Source organism: Phacochoerus africanus, chromosome 2 (assembly GCF_016906955.1).
Source record: "Phacochoerus africanus isolate WHEZ1 chromosome 2, ROS_Pafr_v1, whole genome shotgun sequence".
Taxonomy (NCBI): Eukaryota; Metazoa; Chordata; class Mammalia; order Artiodactyla; family Suidae; genus Phacochoerus; species Phacochoerus africanus.
Window position 1 is genome coordinate 183,575,285 of NC_062545.1, and position 19,137 is coordinate 183,594,421.

The 19,137-nt window shown below is 41.2% G+C and overlaps 1 protein-coding gene across 3 annotated transcripts in view; it reads left to right on the forward strand.

The window, feature by feature from the left end:
• The window catches only part of FRMD6 (FERM domain containing 6), a 240,364-nt gene that overhangs the window by 148,784 nt on the left and 72,443 nt on the right, over positions 1-19,137 (forward strand). The window contains exon 1 of one of the 3 annotated variants that reach the window (XM_047767319.1): positions 13,228-13,364. The exons of 1 other annotated variant lie outside the window; for it this stretch is intronic. The gene's annotated coding sequence lies outside the window, so the exon portion shown is untranslated. Of the gene's footprint in view, positions 1-13,227; positions 13,365-13,471; positions 13,590-19,137 lie in introns of those variants that run through there. One more of the 3 variants, XM_047767321.1, reaches the window with a different exon arrangement.

The window sequence follows — 19,137 nt, forward strand, 5'->3', positions numbered from 1 at the left end:
GTAATACATAAGAGTGACACCACTGGCTGGAAATAGTTGCTGAGGGAAAAAACTGACATCAAGCAAATGGCATCTAATCAGCACAGAACAGTACAATTAGCAACAGCATTTTACCCTTCCGCACACACTTGCAATGTCCTATATCTAAAAACAAGCTTCGAGGGAATGGAGAACAGGGAAAACATTTTATTCCTTGTTAATGAGCATAGTGAATCACAAAGCCCAAGGGGTTTTATTTTGAAGTAGGAATTACAAATAATGGGGGCAATCTGAAAAACTGAGGATAAGAATTAAATTCGCAAGGTGATATCTTTATATCTTCATGAAAGTAATCCATAATCCATCTAAAACCATTTAAAAATTTTTTCCATTTAACTCATTTCTTCCCCAAATATCTCAAAAGTTTTTAATGACTGGATTTTCCTGAGATTTAAGGACTTGGAATTCTTTAAGTTGCAAAGAGTAATAGGGAAATCCTTGATTTAAGAAATAGAAAGTTTGCCAAATTCTTTCCATGGCTTTTGAGTGAGATGGGAGGGCATGGTGCCTGATCCTTAGAGGGAACAGAAACTTGGTCCCTACCACCCCATTCTGACTGGGAGCCTCCAGCTGTGGGTGGTTCTGCATTGTTCACATTCCTCCTGGGCTGACAGTCACACTGGGAGCCACAGCTGACAGAGGAGGTTCCTGTCACATGATCCATTTTACAACTCAGCTCCTACAATGATAAACAAAATCACAGAGACTGAAGGCAAAGGTGCTTCTAGGGACTGTCATCGTTCCCCACACATACCGTGAACTGTCCAATTCTCCTTTATGGTGTGTGTATGGCTCAGATGAAGTAACTGGAAACTGGAAGGGGAAAAGCTAAGTTGCCAAGAGAATGCAGGTGCAGTAGCAACTTACCCAAGAGCTTAGGTCATTCCTCCTTCAGTATATCAATTTAAAACACGGGCAAACTTAAGCTTAAAATATTGGAGTGGACTAGGTGTCATCAAGCACTGCTCCATTGACATCTTCTTGCCAAAGGATATGTAATTCTTTATAAACTCATACAGTTCTTTATAATTATTTTAAAATGGGTCAACTCACTGGAAACGGGGCTGAGAATTTTGTCCCTAGTCTTTCTTGTCCCATACACAAATATGGATTTGAGTAGGCATATATCTTGGGTACCTCTCGAAGTTTCCTGACACCATAGCTCACTGTCTGAAAATCAAACACTTTGCTAAAAAAGTGTACATGTAGGTGTTTCCATTGTTTCCATGTGACTTTTTCCATTTTGCTTTAAAACAATTATTTAGAAACCCCAATACTAATGGGCTATTTAAATTTGGGTATGTTATCTGTGCCCCGATTTCCTTTTTTGAAAATAGGATTTGCGATGGTACCATCTCATAGGATGACTGTTATGATTAAATAAGATAATAAAACACTTGGGACAGTACCTATAACAAGTAAATAATCAATAAACAATCACCTGTCATTATTATTTTAAATGAATTGCATTCCTGGAAACCACTCTTTTGAAGACATTTGTCATTCATAGAACAAAATAGTATCCATCCATGTAGCCTTGTACTTATCTGTGAAGTGTCACCTTCCAAAGCCCTGAGTGCGGATGAAATATGTAGATGTTTATGAGGCAGCATTAAATGAACAAAGTTATGAAATGGGAAGATGTAAAAATTAGGATGTTTGGAGTTCCCGTCGTGGCGCAGTGGTTAACAAATCCGACTAGGAACCATGAGGTTGCGGGTTCGGTCCCTGCACTTGCTCAGTGGGTTAACGATCCGGTGTTGCCGTGAGCTGTGGTGTAGGTTGCAGACGCGGCTCGGATCCCGCGTTGCTGTGGCTCTGGCGTAGGCCGGTGGCTACAGCTCCGATTCAACCCCTAGCCTGGGAACCTCCATATGCCGCGGGAGCGGCCCAAGAAATAGCAACAACAACAACAATAACAACAACAAAAGACAAAAAAAAAATTAGGATGTTTATATATTCTATTCAGTCTATATTCCATTTTCTCAGAGCTGCCCTGTAGCATACTTATGGAAATGTTAATTAAGACCATGGTTTATTTCCTATTAGATTCACATGGAAGTTTCTGTGGACTTAATGTTATTGTGATGCTTCTGGGATGGGTTATTCACATTATTCATTGTTATTCATTAAGACTGGTAGGCTCTGTGGCTTTATCTTTAGTTGAATGGCTTGGTAAAAATTAATAAACAGAAACCTCAATTAAAATAGAGTTGGGCTAAAACGTCCTACAACAATAGCAGAGTCCAAAAGAAAGAAAAAAAAGACTTCCTGCTCTTGCTCTGCAAGAGCTCAGCCAATGAGAGACTGTCACAACAGTGAAAAGCCATGATATTATATCTTGAACTCTCAATGCCTCCAATGGCCTCTATACTCTCCCAATTTCCTTCTCTCCTTTATAAAAGAGATCTCCTTTCCTTGTTGTCTGGGACTTGCAAGTGGCTTACCATGGTTGCAGACCCTGAACTGCAATTCTTTGCTGGTCTTGAGTAAACCCTTTTTTGCTGGAGAAATAACTGGTCATCTATTTGTTTAAAGTCAACAGCTTCTTGACCAAATTAATGGTCAGAGTTTTAGTCCATTTACATCATGGAAAATTAAAAATAGGCAGCTCTTCCAGAATTTGAATTGCATGCACTGACATCAATGTCCTTATTGTGTTGAAAAGATTTACTAACACATCTTAACACATTTTCCCTACACACACCCTAACACACATTTTAATGCATTGGAAGGGGATGGTGGAGTAATAGTACCTAAAGTATTTGGGGGCTTTAATTGGACATTTCAAAATTATCTTTTATGTGGCCTCTTCATGTAAATATTACATTAGCATTAGCATTAACAGAGCAATTACCCATATGGTCACAAATGGGCATCAGAGTCATTTGGAGAGTCTGTTGCTCTTTTTTGAAATTCCTAGCCCTGTCACCAGTTCTTAAGTGGTTCTGATACATCTATAGGTTTGGAAACCACTGTTAATAAGTCCAAGGGGAAATCAGGCAATACTTGTGAAAGGTGCTTAATGATGTATTTTTATAGCTATTCTTCATAGATTTCACTTTCATGAGAATTTGAATATATTTAAATACATCCATTAAAAAAAAAAAGTTCCTGTTGTGGCACAACGGAAATGAATCCGACTAGGAACCATGAGGTTATGGGTTCAATCCCTGGCCTCGCTCAGTGCGTTAAGGATCCAGCATTGTTGTGAGCTGTGGTGTAGATCGCAGACATGGCTGGGATCCTGCATTGCCGTGGCTGTGGTAGAGGCCGGCAGCTATAGCTCCAATTACACCCCTAGCCTGGGAGCCTCCACATGCCACCGATGCGGCCCTAAAACAGCAAAAAAAATAAATAAATAAAAATACATACATGTATATTCTTTATTATATATGCTAGTAAAATGAAGAATAGTGGAATGGAGTATAGATGTAAGGAAGTGACTGTAGTCAATATGTATGTGGTCAATATGATTTATGCAAATAATTTTTGGTAGCCCTAATAATCCTTTAAAAGTTTATTTCTATATAGTATTTGGCAGTAGCTGTTTGTTCAAAACACACATTTTAAAAAATTGAAGTGTAGTTGATTTAGAATGTTTCAGATGCACAGCAAATTCATTCAATTATATACGTGTGTGTGTATGTATACATATATACTTTTTCAGATTCCTTTCCTTTATCAATTATTTTAAGATGTTGGATACCACATATAAGTGATATCATATGATATTTGTCTTTCTCTGTTTGACTTACTTCAATGAGTATGATAATCTCCAAGTCAATCCATGTTACTACAATTGACAGTATTTCATACTTTTTAAGGGTGAGTAATATTCCATTGTATAGATTTACCACATCTTTATCCTAAGTGTCTTGATGGACACTTAGGTTGCTTTCATATCTTGGCTCTTGTAAATAGTGTTGGTATGAACATTGGCATGCCTGTATCTTTTCTAATTAGAGTTTTTGTCTTTTCTGGATATGTGCTAGGAGTGGGATTGCTAGATCACATGGCAACTCTATTTTTAGTTTTTTTAAGGAATGTCCATTCCATTATCCATATTAAAACACACATTTTTAATGTTTAATCTATTAAGAAATTTCTATCAGTGCTTTAAAATTTAGCAAATTATTTAAGTAATTATTATTCATTGTGAGGGCTAGTAACTAGTCAGGTCTGGTTAGATTATTAAGTTTATACTTTATTAATATAACTTTCTTAAGATTAATTTTAGTTCAATAATTTGATTCTTTACTAAAGTGAAAAGCTTTAGCGTTTCCAACTTTTTCTTCTCTAATATCGCTATCCTTCAATATGGGTTGAGCTAAATCTTGCATACCTCTCTTCACAAAGAGGATGTATTCTACCACCTTAGAAATTTTATAGCCTGGGAAAGAAATTATGCTAATGCAAATAATGATTTTGTCAGATCAAAGATTATCCTATTTTCCCCCTCGAAATCACTGTATACTTGAAAAGGTGATACACCGAGACATAAAATGTGTATCTGAAAAAGATTCAGGTAAGTTAAAAGAGTATATGGAGAAGCTGAACCCAAATACCTCAATTTGCTTATTCCAAATGATTCCTCACCTCCAGCAGCTCTTTTCAACAGATCTTCAGCAGGCTCAGCCAGTATCCCCAGATGGGGACCTCCCCGAAAACCAACTCACAAGCACCTAAATGTTCCTGTGAAGTTCGCCCTTTATATCAGTGGTTCTCAACTGGAGGCAAGGATTCTTTATAATGTAGAATGTTTAGTAGCATCCCTAGCCTTTTTCCACTAGATACCAGTAGCATCACCCCCCCCCCCCATTGTGACAACTAAACATATCTCCAGACTCTGCCAAATGTTCTTTTGCAGGTAAAAATCACCTTCTATTTGAGTACCACTCAATTAGAAGCAGCAAAATAGGGGTTTGAGAAATGCCTTATTTCACAATTACCTCCCCCCTTAAAACTGCTGAAATTCCTAGAATAAGGCTGTGTCTTTCCTTCCACAACTATGGAATACAAGGCTTAAACTAGAGGTACCAGTTTGAGGTAACTTTGTGGAATGACATTTCAGCTAAAGTGCAGGTAGCCAGTCAATAATGACAAAAAGTTGGTTTTCAGAACCTTCCCAAGTCTGCTTAGACAAAATGATAGTAAGAGCTAGAGGCTCAGCTGAAGTGGGCCACTTTTCAGAAAGAGGCCTAAGAACAAACTTCCAAGCCTTGATGACTTTACCTGGAATTGTTCATCCATCTGTCTGACATGTACCTGCTGCCTTGTCAGGGTTGGTGCTAGTTGAAGTCACTGTATATTTCTTAGTGACTTCACCATTCTGTAGGTGGAAAGAAGGGTCTAGGAGAGGATCAGATATTGCATATTTAAGAAGGAGAGTAGGTAATTAAAATTTAACTCCAGTGTGGGAGACTAGGTCTTATTTACTTCTGTGTCCCCAGTGCCTCGTACACAATAGATACTTAATAAGTATTTCCTGAATGAATGAATGAATGAATGATGGAGAAGCCCTTCCAATAGCTGGGGGACTTGGGATACAGAGCTTTGGTAGGAAGGTTTGGCTGAGAAAAGCCAGGAGAAAATTGCCTAAAAGGAAGATATGCAGAAGCTTGGAGGCAGGGAGCACTCAAGACCTAGTGAGAAAATACCCAATCAGCTCTGCACCAGAAAGCAAGAGAGTTTAAGAAGAAAGAGTGGAGCTTGGAGTCAGAATTCCTGAGTTCAGATCTTCTGTGTTCTGATCCAGGCACAACCACTTGTTTTCTTTAAGATCTTGGGCATCTGTTAAACCCACAAAAATGACAGTACTTCCCTCAAAGGGCTGTTGTCAAGATTCAACCAGGTAATAGTTATAAACCTTGTAGACCAGTGACCAGCAAAGAATAAGGCTAGATTGACCCTTGAGAGTGGTAGGTTTCAGAGTGGGATGAGGTACTTGAGAGCCACGAAAGTCTGAAGGGTCGTTGTGGTGAAGGGAAAGGGGGGCCAACCAGGAATGAGTAAGAAGTTGACTGAGCATCTGTGAGTGCTCCACTGACACCACTGTCATCTTGATGATGGGACTAAATGACTTGTCTATTTGCTTTTCTTTAGTCTTCCTCAGGGACTTTAAAACAAAATACAAGAACATGGATGACTGCGTTGACTTGAACTTAGGGATTGTTAAGGAAGCTGCATTAGAAGGTCAAGGAAATATGGGACACTCAGACCAAGGGGTAGGATATATTCAAACAGTGAGCCCAGGCATTACACCCAAAAGTAAAGAAGGGATGCTAAAAACACCTAATAAACTTAAAGAACTGGAGGTGGAGGGTGGTGACTGACAGTCTCAAGGTCAAACTATAGCTCTGTTGGGAGTGTTGTAAGGGCAGGACCTGAGGACAGAGCAGTTTCCAGTGTTCAAAGGTGGAGTGAATGACATGAGTTTACATGGAGGTGGGGAGACCAAGCAAATGGAAAAAAGGTCACTTAGTTTCCCCTTGTTCAGCACTAACCATTTTGTTCACAGGGGTATCTCATCAGAGTGTTTCTTTGGTGAGGAATTCAATAATTGATTAATTGCTCTAGTAAAGTCCCTCTGACTTTCTTTTTCATATCTCAGAAGACTGTAGGGTGAGTCATTAAAGGCAGGGAGAAGGAAGAAAAAGTATGTACATTAAGGAATATCAGTAGAGATAGAATATTGATAATTATATCATATATTTGTACTTTAAATATAAACACTAGGAGAACCGGCTGATATAATGTCCCATTCAAATCAATCCAAACTCTTCTTAAGGGATTGATCCTTTCTCATCATTACCTAAAATATCCAAGAACCATCTGAAAAAATGTTAATCCTTTCCCATTCTCATCTCAGTGCCTTCTCCCTCTCCTCCACCTCACTCTCAAGGCAGCTGCACGTGCGCACACTGACACACACACACACCCTCCCTACACATAATTTATGGGATTCATTCATTCAACAAATATGTACCAGACATTGTTCTAGATGCTGGGGGGATGGCAGGAAGAGAGGTTAGAACTGTGCTCATCTGAAGCTTAAATTCTAAAGAGAGAGACAGTTGACAAGCAAGTGAACATATTCATAAATAATTTCAGATAGTGAAAATGCTACCAAGAAAACAAGTGATATGATAATAAAATATGTTATATGCATTTGTATATTTAGCCTGTAGTTATATAAAATTATCATGTAGTAGGTATATATCCCCATTATCCTTTAAGAAATTGGGGTGGGAGTGACAAAAATTATTCAATATAGAACTAACTCCTGGCAGATGAGAGAGTCATTCATTTGCTGATTCTATTTTTTGGCTCAAGAAATCACATAGAGTGTTTGGCTTACTCATCTGTGAGTCACAAATACTTTATTTAAAATTTTTAACAGAAAGCGGGTTTAAGAAAGCCTACTCCTTCTCACCCCCAAAGGGTCTTACCTTCAAAGCTAGATCTAGTTAAGAGTGCTCTCAACCAGCACTTTTTTCTCCAACCTGTGAAAACCAGTCCTCAGCATTGGAGGGCCTTTGAGAACAAGCTCACCAACTTTGATTTCTAATTCAGACTCTATAGTCTAATTACCAATGTTCCTTCTTCAAAGAACTGGAGCATAAGAATTCTGTTTAGGCTAATAGCATGATATATTAGGCTACCCTTGAAAAAGGAAAATGGGATGACTGCCTTGCCTGTAGATGAAGTTCTTAAGATTTTTTTTGGCATCAGGTTCCACAGCCAAGCTGAACAAGAGTGATTACAGATTTTGTTTCTAACTATGATCAGGTGAAAGGGAAATAGGATCTAATGTGAATGTTCACAAATGCTTTTTCCCTATCAGTTAATATAACCAGCTTGCCCAGACTTTGTGTTGTAACCAAAATACCAACCACTGCAGAGGGTAGGGTACCCTTGGGAAGCTCCACCAACATTCTTTTAGTCTCAGTGAGTCTCCCGTAAAATTCCAGAACTGACACATCTTATTTGGACTTTTGTCCATCATTCTTTGTTAAGCAACTGAAAACAAGTTTAAGGGCACATTGGTTATACTTCCAGCCTACTCAAGGTAACCAAATTAAAATAGAATGGACAGATTTCATAAACCTGCTTTATGAATGGAATTTCCCTCAAGAAAGCCAGCATCAGCCAGGCTGTGAGTCTGTATTCAGGAAGATGGATGTTCACCTCTCCCCACTCTGTTCTAGTCCAATTTGTTTCATGTTGATAAGATGGCATTAAATATTGAAGAGAATTTCAGTGACATCCGTACATTATCATGTGTGTGAAAAAGCCACTCCACCCAGAATACTCCTCAGATAAAGATCATTAGAGTGTGCCTGAAGTGTAACTCGGGGTCCCCAGTCTGTTACCAGAGTCCTCCTTCCTTTCCTTTCTCCTCAGGTGGGGAGTTAGGATGTTGTCTCCCATCTCTGAGGGTAGGAATGTTTTCCTTCAGCTTTTTGGAGAGGACTCAAGGAGTCAGAACTGAAATCTGCTCTGGAACCTTTAAGGCCCATTGTATAAACACACAAATAGCATACACCAGGAAGTGTTACATGGTAGGACGTTCTCCCCTTGTCTCGTCCCTTCTACTAGACACTTTTCTGCACAAGGGCCCTTTTGCATGTCCTCAATCATCTCTGTAAGGTGAAGCCCTAGCATAAGGCAGCAGTGCTGTTTTCACACTTAGTTCCTCGGGACATTTTAGTGGGCAGTGGTATCCTTCAATCCATCACTGCCTCTGCTACTGTGCCTTTCAACTCCAAGACCTCAGTGCGGTTCTCTGTGCCGGGGTACCCTTCCCTGAATGGCTAACACCTCTGCTGCATCACTTAGAACCACCTCCCCTCAAGAGTGAAGGGCCCAGCCTGGCCTGACCCTCTCTGTCTTATAGAAATTTTGTCTGGAGTATTCAAGGATTCAAGCCCTCAAGGAACTGGAATGTGGCATTGGTGGCAAAAATAAAACCATAATGCAATAGAAAGAAAGCAGTTCTTCATATATATCTCCTGCAAACTTTCACATGCTGTGTAAAAACCAAACTTAGTCCCAGGGTAATCGAGTTAAACTGTTTTAAAATTTTTTCTCAACATTTGCTGGCCAAGAGAACTGATTTAATGACTAATTTTTAACTTCATATCACTAAATTGGGTAAAGGTAAATCTTCCTCAGCTAGATTGGTATGTAATATGAATCCCAGGGTTGTGCTGTCTCTGCAAAATACAGTTGACCCATTAATATCCCAGGAATGGGAGCAGGGGGAGTTAGGGGTCCCCACCCTTCATGCAGTAGAAAATCTGAGCATAACTTATAGTTGGTCCTCCATATAGACACATCTACACTCAGTTCCTCATATACATGGTTCCTCTGTATCTGTGGTTACATATCTGCAGATTGAGAAGACAGAAGACTGAAATATATAGTATTTGCTATAAAAAAAAAATCCACATGTAAGTGGACTCACACAGCTCAAACTTGTGTTGTTCAAGAATCAACTGTAATTTTTTCTATTCCTGGTTAGGGACTCCTAAGTGCATAATAATGAGACAGCTGGATTAAATGACTTTTTTTCCCATTCTCTTGACTCTTCTTGAGAATTAAAATCTCTTTTGGTATTTTTTTTTTTAACAGAACCCAAGGAATACACTAGCTGAGAATAATAAAAAAGGGCACTTTAAGTTTTAAAAACTAAGTTTAGTCAGTGAAAACCACGACTACATCACTGCACTATTTAAGTTCCCACCTGTGATTATTTTGTTTTTCAAAGTAATACACATTTCCTAAAGGGACATTTAAGGCCTTAGAATAGGACTTACTTAAATTTATTTTGTTCTAAAATGCATTTTGTTTTGCTTTTTCAACGAACTTCAGTGATTAACAAAAAGAAAAAGAACCTAATTTCTTTATTACGACCTCCAGACAGAATGATGAACAATATTTAATTTGGGAAAATTATTCTTTAAAAGCTATATGTCAAATTACTGACTTCCCCCTCTGACTAGAATTTATATTTCAGCATTAAAATACAGTCTAAGTCCCAAATAATCCTTGAATTATAAATCAAAGATAAAAAAAACTATTTTTTTTTCTAATCTTCTGAACTGACCTTCTCAATGTACTATTCTCGTGTTTGGAAAAATACTTGTAAAGGAATGTAACTTACAGCCATTCGCATCTCCTTCATTTTCTGTATAATTGTGTTACTTACACCAAAATGTATAACTATCACCCATCAAAGCTTAGGCCTCTTCAGTTACAAAATGAATCTATGGTTATCGTCCTTTAAAACCACACCTCCACGCACCTGCTCACTCTGTGCTCCCTTCTTCCTGAGATAGCATAGTCCGTGGCTCCCACATGTGTCTCCATTTAGAATAATCTGGGGATCTTGAAAATATTCCTAAGCCCAGGCCACATCCCAGACCAGTTAAATCACATGTCTGTGACACAGGCATCAGTAGGTTTTGAAAGGTGGTTACAGGAGGTTACAATGTGCTGCCAAGCTTGAGAACAAACACCTCAACCAATTTGTACCCCAACTTTTGTTCATCCTCCCTTTCTCAGTTGACAGGGTATGTCTGACGTCTTTCCTGAAGATTCTAGGCCTTCTCATTATTCCTCCTGCATATCTCTACCATAGTAAGCATTAAAGTATATAGTAACAGTGTACTTGCTCACATGTTCCCTCAAATTACTATAAGATTCAGGGATGATTTTACATTTGAATCCTGGTGTCTAACCCTGTGTGTCTAACCCCGTGCTTGGTGTATGGGAATTCTCAATAAATTCATGGAATGAGTAACTTCTTCCTAATAAAATTAAAGCAAAAATATAGTGTTATGTTAATATGTAAATGCTATGGAGACCGTATTAGTTTAAGATGTGTTTTAGATGATGTTTCACTTGATGGGCAATGTCCCATTTTAGGAAAATTTCCCATACCAGTGAAAATAAATGTATATATCAGCATCAAAAAGAGTCAAAAAATATAACTTTGATTACCTACAAAACTGCACTCTTTATTGTAATAAGCACAGAAAAAAATTTCCTGTGATAAGAAACATATAAAATAACCCACCTTTTCTCAGTTCCATTTCCATATTGAATGGATTATGTGTTGTTTTCCAAATCAGTTCTTTCCAAATTTTATGATGTTTCAGGGATTTATAAAACCAATTTTAAGAGTTTTAAAGTACTTAGTTTACAAAAATGTACCACATAAGAGGTTATGTTTATCATGGTATTCATACTGTTAACATAATCATAATGATTTGAAAAATATTCATAAAGTAAATTTTGTAATCAAATTTTAGACAATCCAATCTTAAACACATGATTTTAAAAAGTGGTTTAATATTATTTTGCTCCTTGGGTTACCTAATCATTTTATATTGCAACAGTGTTTTACAATCTAACAATATGTTGTTTTTATCTGCTAGATGTTTAAGCATGAAACCTGAAAAGAAATCAGATTTAGGAACTGTTTTCCAAGATAGTAATATATTCCTCACTTGTCTCATTTATCTTCACATACGAAAAACTAGATTATCTCATTAGATATAAAATTAAGACCTTGCCAACTACTGTTCAATATGCACTGTTTGTGAATGCATGTTAAGAAGAAAAGTGTAATTCTCCACTTTTAAATGCTAACATTGTAATAAACAAATTTTTAAGTTAGTCTAGTAGTTAAATATAGCTAATTTAAAAGGCAGTCATTGGAACACAATTCTTGTCTTATAATGGAGTCATAACTTCATGAGTGCAACATCCTTAAAAGCTGCTCTGCTTTATCAGAAATAAGGTGGGGGGTGGGGTGGAGAAAGTTCTCTCATGGCTCAGGGGATTAAGGATCCCCTGTGATCACTGCAGCGGCTTGGGTCACTGCTGTGGCCCCTGTTTGATCCCTGGCCCAGGAACTACCATATGCTGTAAGCAAGACCAAGAAAAAGAAGCTCCGAAAGTATATTCTCAATGTTTAGTTCTAATGTCACAGTTCACAGAATGTAACAGCTATGAATGAAACAACCATTACAAACTTTAGTCGCGATGAACAAACGGAATTTCTTTTGCCATGCAAACAAGGCACACAAACGTGCCTTCAACCAATAACAGCTAGCTTTACATATTTATGGTTGATCAAAAGAGCAGGGCAATTTTAAAGTTGGCTTCTGATTTGGGATAGTGTCCTTTCTCAGGTCCTCTGCCTTCTTCTTGTCTCCTTGTCATATCCAGACACATCCTTTAGTGAGGGGCCCTTTGGGAGCACTACTGTAGCTCCTGGCCGGGGGTCAGGAGTCCACAGAAGACCTAGGAGATTGGAGGTCTTGGGCCTGAAGGCCACGTGGAGGCTGGTCCCAGTGGATGCTTAGCCCTTCCCTAGATCCAACAACTAAAAGTGGTAAAGAAACCTCCTGATTTTGGGTCCTAGTGCCATAAAAATATCTTCCGCTGGCCCTCTGCATCACTTGCCTTGGCAACCATCGAGAAAGAGCGGGCAAATATAATTTCTAAGGGGCCACTGGCACTAAAACCACAGCGGATAGAGGCTGCGTCTACCTGAAGAACTGGCAAGGGAGAGTTAGCGGAGGCGACTTGGCTTCCTCAGCGGCGCCCCCTCCATCCAGTATAAAACCCGCGAAGCAGCGGCGACCCGAGTGGTGGGTGGGCAGGTGGGTGCAGGACCGGAGGGAAGCAAGGAATCACGAAGCCTCCTCCGCAGGTACCGCCTCCTCTCTCAACGGCCTCCCCACAGTCATTCTGAATTAGTAAAATAAAGCTCAGGCCAAACAGCCACCCCCAGCCAGCGCGACTGAGCTCTGGTGGGAGCGATACCCGGGAGCGGGGGATGGACGGAAGAAAGGCCATTAGGCCAGAAAGTGGGAGAGCTGACAGTGTCCCCTTGCGCCTCTGTTTCCGTGGTGAGGGAAAGACTTAGATCGCCGCGGTTCTAACACAGCATCCTTGTGCAGGACCCGGAGGCGTGGTACGCTCAGCTTTCTCCCGCCCGGGACTCGCTGCACCCCTCCGCTGGACGCTTGGTTGGGCCCGGGGCGGGGCCTGCAGGAGCTCCACGTGCGGCTAGGAGCTGGGCGCTGCGCTTCAGCCGCTCTGCCACCGCCCCCGCTACCTCGGGGCGGAGGGGGGAGGAGCCTCAGGGGGCGGGGCGAGAGGCGTGGGCGTGGGGCGGGGCGGACGTGGAGCGCTAGTCTGGCTACCCTGACCGAGGGGCTGAGAACAGTGGGGCAGGCGCGGCACCGGCAGGAAGGCACGGAGAGCTGACGGGAGTCCGACGCCTGGTGCTCCGGACTTTCTCCGAGGTATGAGCGGGAACCCGGCCCCTGGGGTTCCCCCAAGCCGCCCCCCAGCCGGGCCACCGCTCACTGTGCCCCCTGCCGGCCGGGTGGCGGCGGCGGCGGCTGGACCGGGCTTCGGGAGGGTTTCTGAAAGTCGCGAGCCGCAGCCCAGGCAGTGTCCCCTTCTCTGCGTCTTTCTTCGCCTTCTCCGCGTTCCCTCGCTCCGGGCGTCGGGCACCGGGCGGGAAGGTAGCTTCTCTGCGAGTCGGAGCTCGCCTACGCCGGGGCGGGAGGACGGGGCCCCGGGACAGCCGAGCCGGCCAGCGAGGGAGGCGCGGAGCTCCGAGGCCGGCTCTGCGGCGAGGGCGGGAGGCCAGCTGGGGCTGCGGGCTGCGCCCCCGGGCTCAGTGCCCGCGCTCGGTGGTCGCCGGCGCCCTGTGCTGGGGGCGCCTGCCCGTCGCGTCCCGTCGCTGTGCCCAGGCTTCGGGTGTAGCCCCTGAGCCGCGAATTCTTGGGTGCCGCGCAGTACCGCCTGTTGTGCGCGCGCCGGCCGGGTTAGCCCGGCTGCGGAAAGGGACCCGAGCGCCGCGTCTTGTCCCACCGTCCCCGTGAGTGCCTAGTCGAGGGAACCAGAAACTGAGCTCGGGCTTGGGGACGCCGGAAGGAGGCCTCGGTGGGTTAGGAGTCGGGGGTGCGGCCTGCAGAATTTGTGTTCGGGGAGGAGCTGGCGACGCGCAGGCCGGACCCCGGGCCATGGAGACCCCCAGCCTCTGCTCGGGGAGGGGCCAGGACTAGTCAGGAATGGACAGTTGGGGGCCACCCGGGTGAGGTCCACAGTGCTTAGAGCAGCACCTCCACTACCCGGACAGTGTAACCTACTGGTGAGGGCGTTTTCTTGAAGGCAGGAAGAAATGGAAAGCTGTCAAAATAAGCATATTTTAAAGTTGCAATGAAAGTTGGCAGGTTTTCAGGCCGTGCACTTGCGTAGCTAGTGTCCAAAGAAATATTAGCTCCTTGACACTCTTTTCTTTTGCATTTCTCAGCAAAAATCTGTTTTGCCAGTATCTCCCCTAGGAGTTGTGCATTGCCCTCAGCGGGGAAGGAAAACTTCAGCAAGTGTTGTCGGTTGCTTTTGAGTTCAAGCTTGTGCTCTCCAACCTTCTTGACTGTGGACAAAAAGTATCTCTTGCTATATTTCCCATGTAGGATTCTGTCTATTCTTCTGTGGGCCCTGATGCTGTTTGTTTATTGCTTTTATAAGCATCTATTTAAATTTAGTTGTTGCACGAAATACTCCGCGTTGCCACAGGGTGTAGTTTGGGAATTAGAGAATACTGTTGGAGAAAGCTGCTAGTGGCTTCATTTTGCAAGAATGTAAGTCATTTCCTTTCTGTGATTTTAGGGAGTTGATACTTCACAGCATCAAAACTTCGTGGGGAAAATTTTCCGTAATACATCTGTCATTAAATAGGCTTTTGACTTTTGGATTTCTCTTTTCAGAGCAGAGCATAAATTTAGGGCCAGCAATGTTAAAGGACCAGAAGTTTTTTGGAATCTACAGCAGTAGGAAACTGTTGTAGAAAGTAACTTTAACAACCACCAAGACCTACAAACCGCCTGTAGGAGTGGGGGAGGGGAGAAGAACAGAAGAGAGGCAGGAAAACAGATGCCTGTGCTGCTGTCCTTTGTAGTATAAAACTTCCAGCATTTAATCACTTTCCATGGATGTGGTTTTGAGAAATAAAAGTATTAGATGAAAAATGAAAATACTCCACAATATGAGACAGCTGACATTTGAATGCTCTTTCAGGATGTTCGTAAATATATTGGATTTGTATTTCATATTAAAATGGACTTCTGGGATTATTAGATGAGAAGGGTCCCCCAGGGGATATCTCCTATCTGTAGGATATCTTTTCCAGAAAGCAGACCGGCTGTAATATGAACTAATCCTTTTCCCCTCCCCCCCAAATTGCTTGTAAGATTGCCTGAGATCTGACACTGATGGACCACAGAAATCAGCCGTTCTTGGGGGGCTCCAGACATTTTAAGGGACAGGAAATCTTTTTTTGTTTCTCTCCCATGCTTTTTAGGGGGCAACCAGGGGTAAGCTACCAGCTTCAAATACATAATTTGAGCTTGCAGATTTTAGATGCTCATGGTCTACAGGAAGACAGCATGGGCCAGGATGAAGACTACAGTTTTTGAAAGCTAACTGTCCATATGCTAACTCAAAATTATTAGCTGCAAGTTCTTTAAAAACTCATGGAATTGTGCTGATTGAATGGGGGGGGGGCACGTGGAGGTTATAGAGCTTTTCTAGTTTCGGAACTTTGTTTCCACTTTTACTAGGCTTCTAAAGCTTTTGACTTTCAGAATTTATGACGTAATAGTCTGTGTACCCTTTTGTGGCAGATGCTTGAAATGAAAGTTTCAAACAATTGTTTTTGACTGAGCTGTCAGGTTCAGAGTTTAGTGTAAATGAGTCTTGTCTCACAACTAACCTTTTTGATAGAGGAATTCTTTGTAGTTTTCAACTTGAATGTTGCACATTTTGATTTCTAAGGCTGTGGGTTGTTTTTTTTTTAAATAAAACCTGCAAACAATTATTTTATTACATGAAAGTCAGTACCAAGAAAAGATTAATTCAGTCCAGATGTAAAAATGTATGTGAATTTTAGGTTTGGATGAGCTCAACAAGTTTTCCCTTTTGTATATGAGGCTGCCTGGATCCCAGATGGCATTCACAAATTATTCCTTAGGTGGTTTTCTGAGTTCAGAACTAAATTTCATGGGCCTTCTCTAAAGTCATTTCAATATTGTTTTAAGTTTCCTAAAGGATAGAAAGTTTTATACATTTATGCACAGATGGATTTTTTTCTATAACTTATTAATACCAGACTCATAAATGCCTTGTTTTGGTAGATGAAGCCTAAGGGGCAACTGGAGGTATTCAGTATTGTGTATCCTTTTTTTTTTTTTTTAATTAAGAGGTCAAATCTCCAGTTATAAATATTGAGCCACAGCTGCAACAACACTGGATCCTTTAATCTACTGCACCAGTGATGGAACCCTCACCTCTGCAGCCACCCAGGCTGCTGCAGTCAGATTCTTAACCCACTGTGCCACAGCAGGAACTCCAGTATTCTTATGGGCAAAGCATGGTGGCTTTGACTCTGATTTATGCAATTCCAGCTTTCTGCTTTTAAAGAAAAAAGATTTAAGTGTGTTTACAATCTGGAATAGAATCCTGTTGTAACAGATTTTGTGGTTTCTGATATAGCAGTTGATCCTTGTATGATGAACGTCTGCCCTCCTTTCTCAACAAGAAATAACAAACACAATTTATAAGAAAAGTCCAGTATATTTTTAGCCTGTCCTTCCAACATCAGAGTTATAAAGGGTGTGTGGTATCCACTTAAAGTTATATATTTTTAGGAAGTCTTTTTATGATTATGTAATTATACATTTTGGGTGTTTGATTACATTGTGGTTGTGTATAAAACAGTCCAGTGTGTTGGGGGCAGGGGAGAAAGATTTAGTGAGGGAATTTATGAGTGGTGAAATTTTAGTTAAAATGTATCTTTCCTGAAACCCAAACAGGAAAAATGGTATTGTTGGTTTCTGTAGTTACACTTTGATAAAGTGGGTAGTTGAGAGGGCTTTTTGAATTACACATTATCCTGAGGAAGAGGCTTTGGGGGCCTATAAAAATAAGCAGAAACAGGTTAAAGGGATAATTTGAGAGGAAGGAAGAAGTAGAATTCTGGGCCTTGAATTGCAAGGAAAATCTAAACTTAGAAGATGAGTATTGAGGACAAGGCTGAAGAAGGGAGACCTTTCTATTTAAAAGTGGAAATTAAAGAATGAGATCTTTTTAGCTGTGGGGGGGAGATTAGAATTAAGCTGCCCTGAAAGGTCTGTATACAACATGAAATAGTGCTAAGTGGTATTTATCCTGAAAATCTTGTCTGCATTTGTGTTGAACCAAACACTGTTTTGATATTAAATATTGTTCAGGGACTGGGTACTTAGCACTGTCCTCCTCACCCCCCAGTCACTTTCCATTGCAAAGACTGGAAACATTTTTTGGTCTAAGCTCTAATGACTTGAGAGATGCTTAATTAGTCCCCCAGCATTTGGGAGAACTGCTAATGCCCATGTCCCATGCTATGGAACCAGATGGCTTTACAGAAGTAATGACAAAAGTTATCATAAAGTTTTGAGTAGAAACAAGCGATCTGTGTTTCTAGTTATCTATGATTTAGTGTTGTAATTACTTCTGATGCAGGTTTGTGTACAATCACTTTTCATATGTATCAAATGGAGCAGTGGCGCCATACTGATACCATACTGATCAAAGAGGGATCATAGAACACTGGGGAGGGGAAAGAAATCACTCAGCTGACAGCTGGTTTTATAACGTAAGGGGGAGAAAAATGCGGTGCTGAAACAAATTCACAGATGAACCAAATATGCAACAAAGGAGAAGGCAGTGTTTCCTGGTGCTTCCCTGGAGTTTTCTCTATCACAGCATGTTCTGGAATGCCTTTCCCTACTGGTGTGGCCCTATCTAGCAGACTTTAATGTATACCAAGAAACTAGGTAGAAATCTGGTTGTTACCGCATCGTTTCATTAATGTGATAATTGGGATAATTCTGACCAAAAGAATCTTTTTCAAGCCTAAATAGTCCAAATAAATTTTCCTAGGATATTTTCAGATGTTTTCTAATAACTTCGTACATATATGTTGTATTACTTCGTGCAGTAATATTTTCCCCGTATGTGAAGATAAAGGGAAAAGGAGTATTTTGTATGACCTTATAGCCACAGTTTCATTTGAGGGAAGAAATCATTGTAAAAATCAAGCAAATTCTGGATGAAGATTTCAGGAAATTAATGAAGTTTCTCATTTAGCTTCTCAGGTGGTTCTTGGTCTGATTCACACTAAATGAAATGAAGTCAATTTTCTCTCTACAGGTAGCAGCACTTATGCTGTCCAGTTTTAGTAGATGGCTTTTGTTTGGAGGGAGCAGGTATCCCTGTAGCTTTATTTCTTTGAACTTGTTACTGAATGATTACATATGACCAGAAAAATGCACAGATCAGAAGTATATAGCACAACATAATCACATCTAGGCAACCATCATCCAACTCTAGAAAGAGAACCTTGGGTTTCCTGTTGTGGCTTAGGGGAAACGAATCTGACTAGTATCCATGAGGATGCGGGTTCGATCCCTGACCTCCTCGCTCAGTGGATTAAGGATCCGGCATTGCTGTGCCTTGTGGTGTAGGTCACAGGCACAGCTCAGATCCTCTGTTACCATGGCTGTGGCCTAGGCCAGCAGTTGCAGCTCCGACTCGACCCCTAGCCTGGGAACTTCCATATACCGCAGGTGTGGCCCTAAAAAGACAAAAAAGAAAGAAAGAAACAGAATCTTAGCAGGCCCCCCACAGTCCCCTCCCCCTGAAGCATCTCCTTTTAGTCATGATCCCTGCCCCAAGGATGACCGTTGTTCTGACTTTTATTACCATAGGTTAGTTTTAACTTCTTCTCAGGCTGCATTTAAATACAGTCAAATATAAGTTGATTTGTGTGTCTTCTTTAACTCAAGTTAGTGTCCTGTCCAAATTGATTCAGGTAGGAGTAATTTTTTCTTTCATTCCTGTGAATGAATGTACCTACTTTATCCATTCTATTGGTGGACATTTGGATAGTTTACAGCTGATATGTGGGGCATGACCTTTTAATGGCTCAAGAAAAATCAAGCACTTTGGGATTGAAAGCAGAGTAAT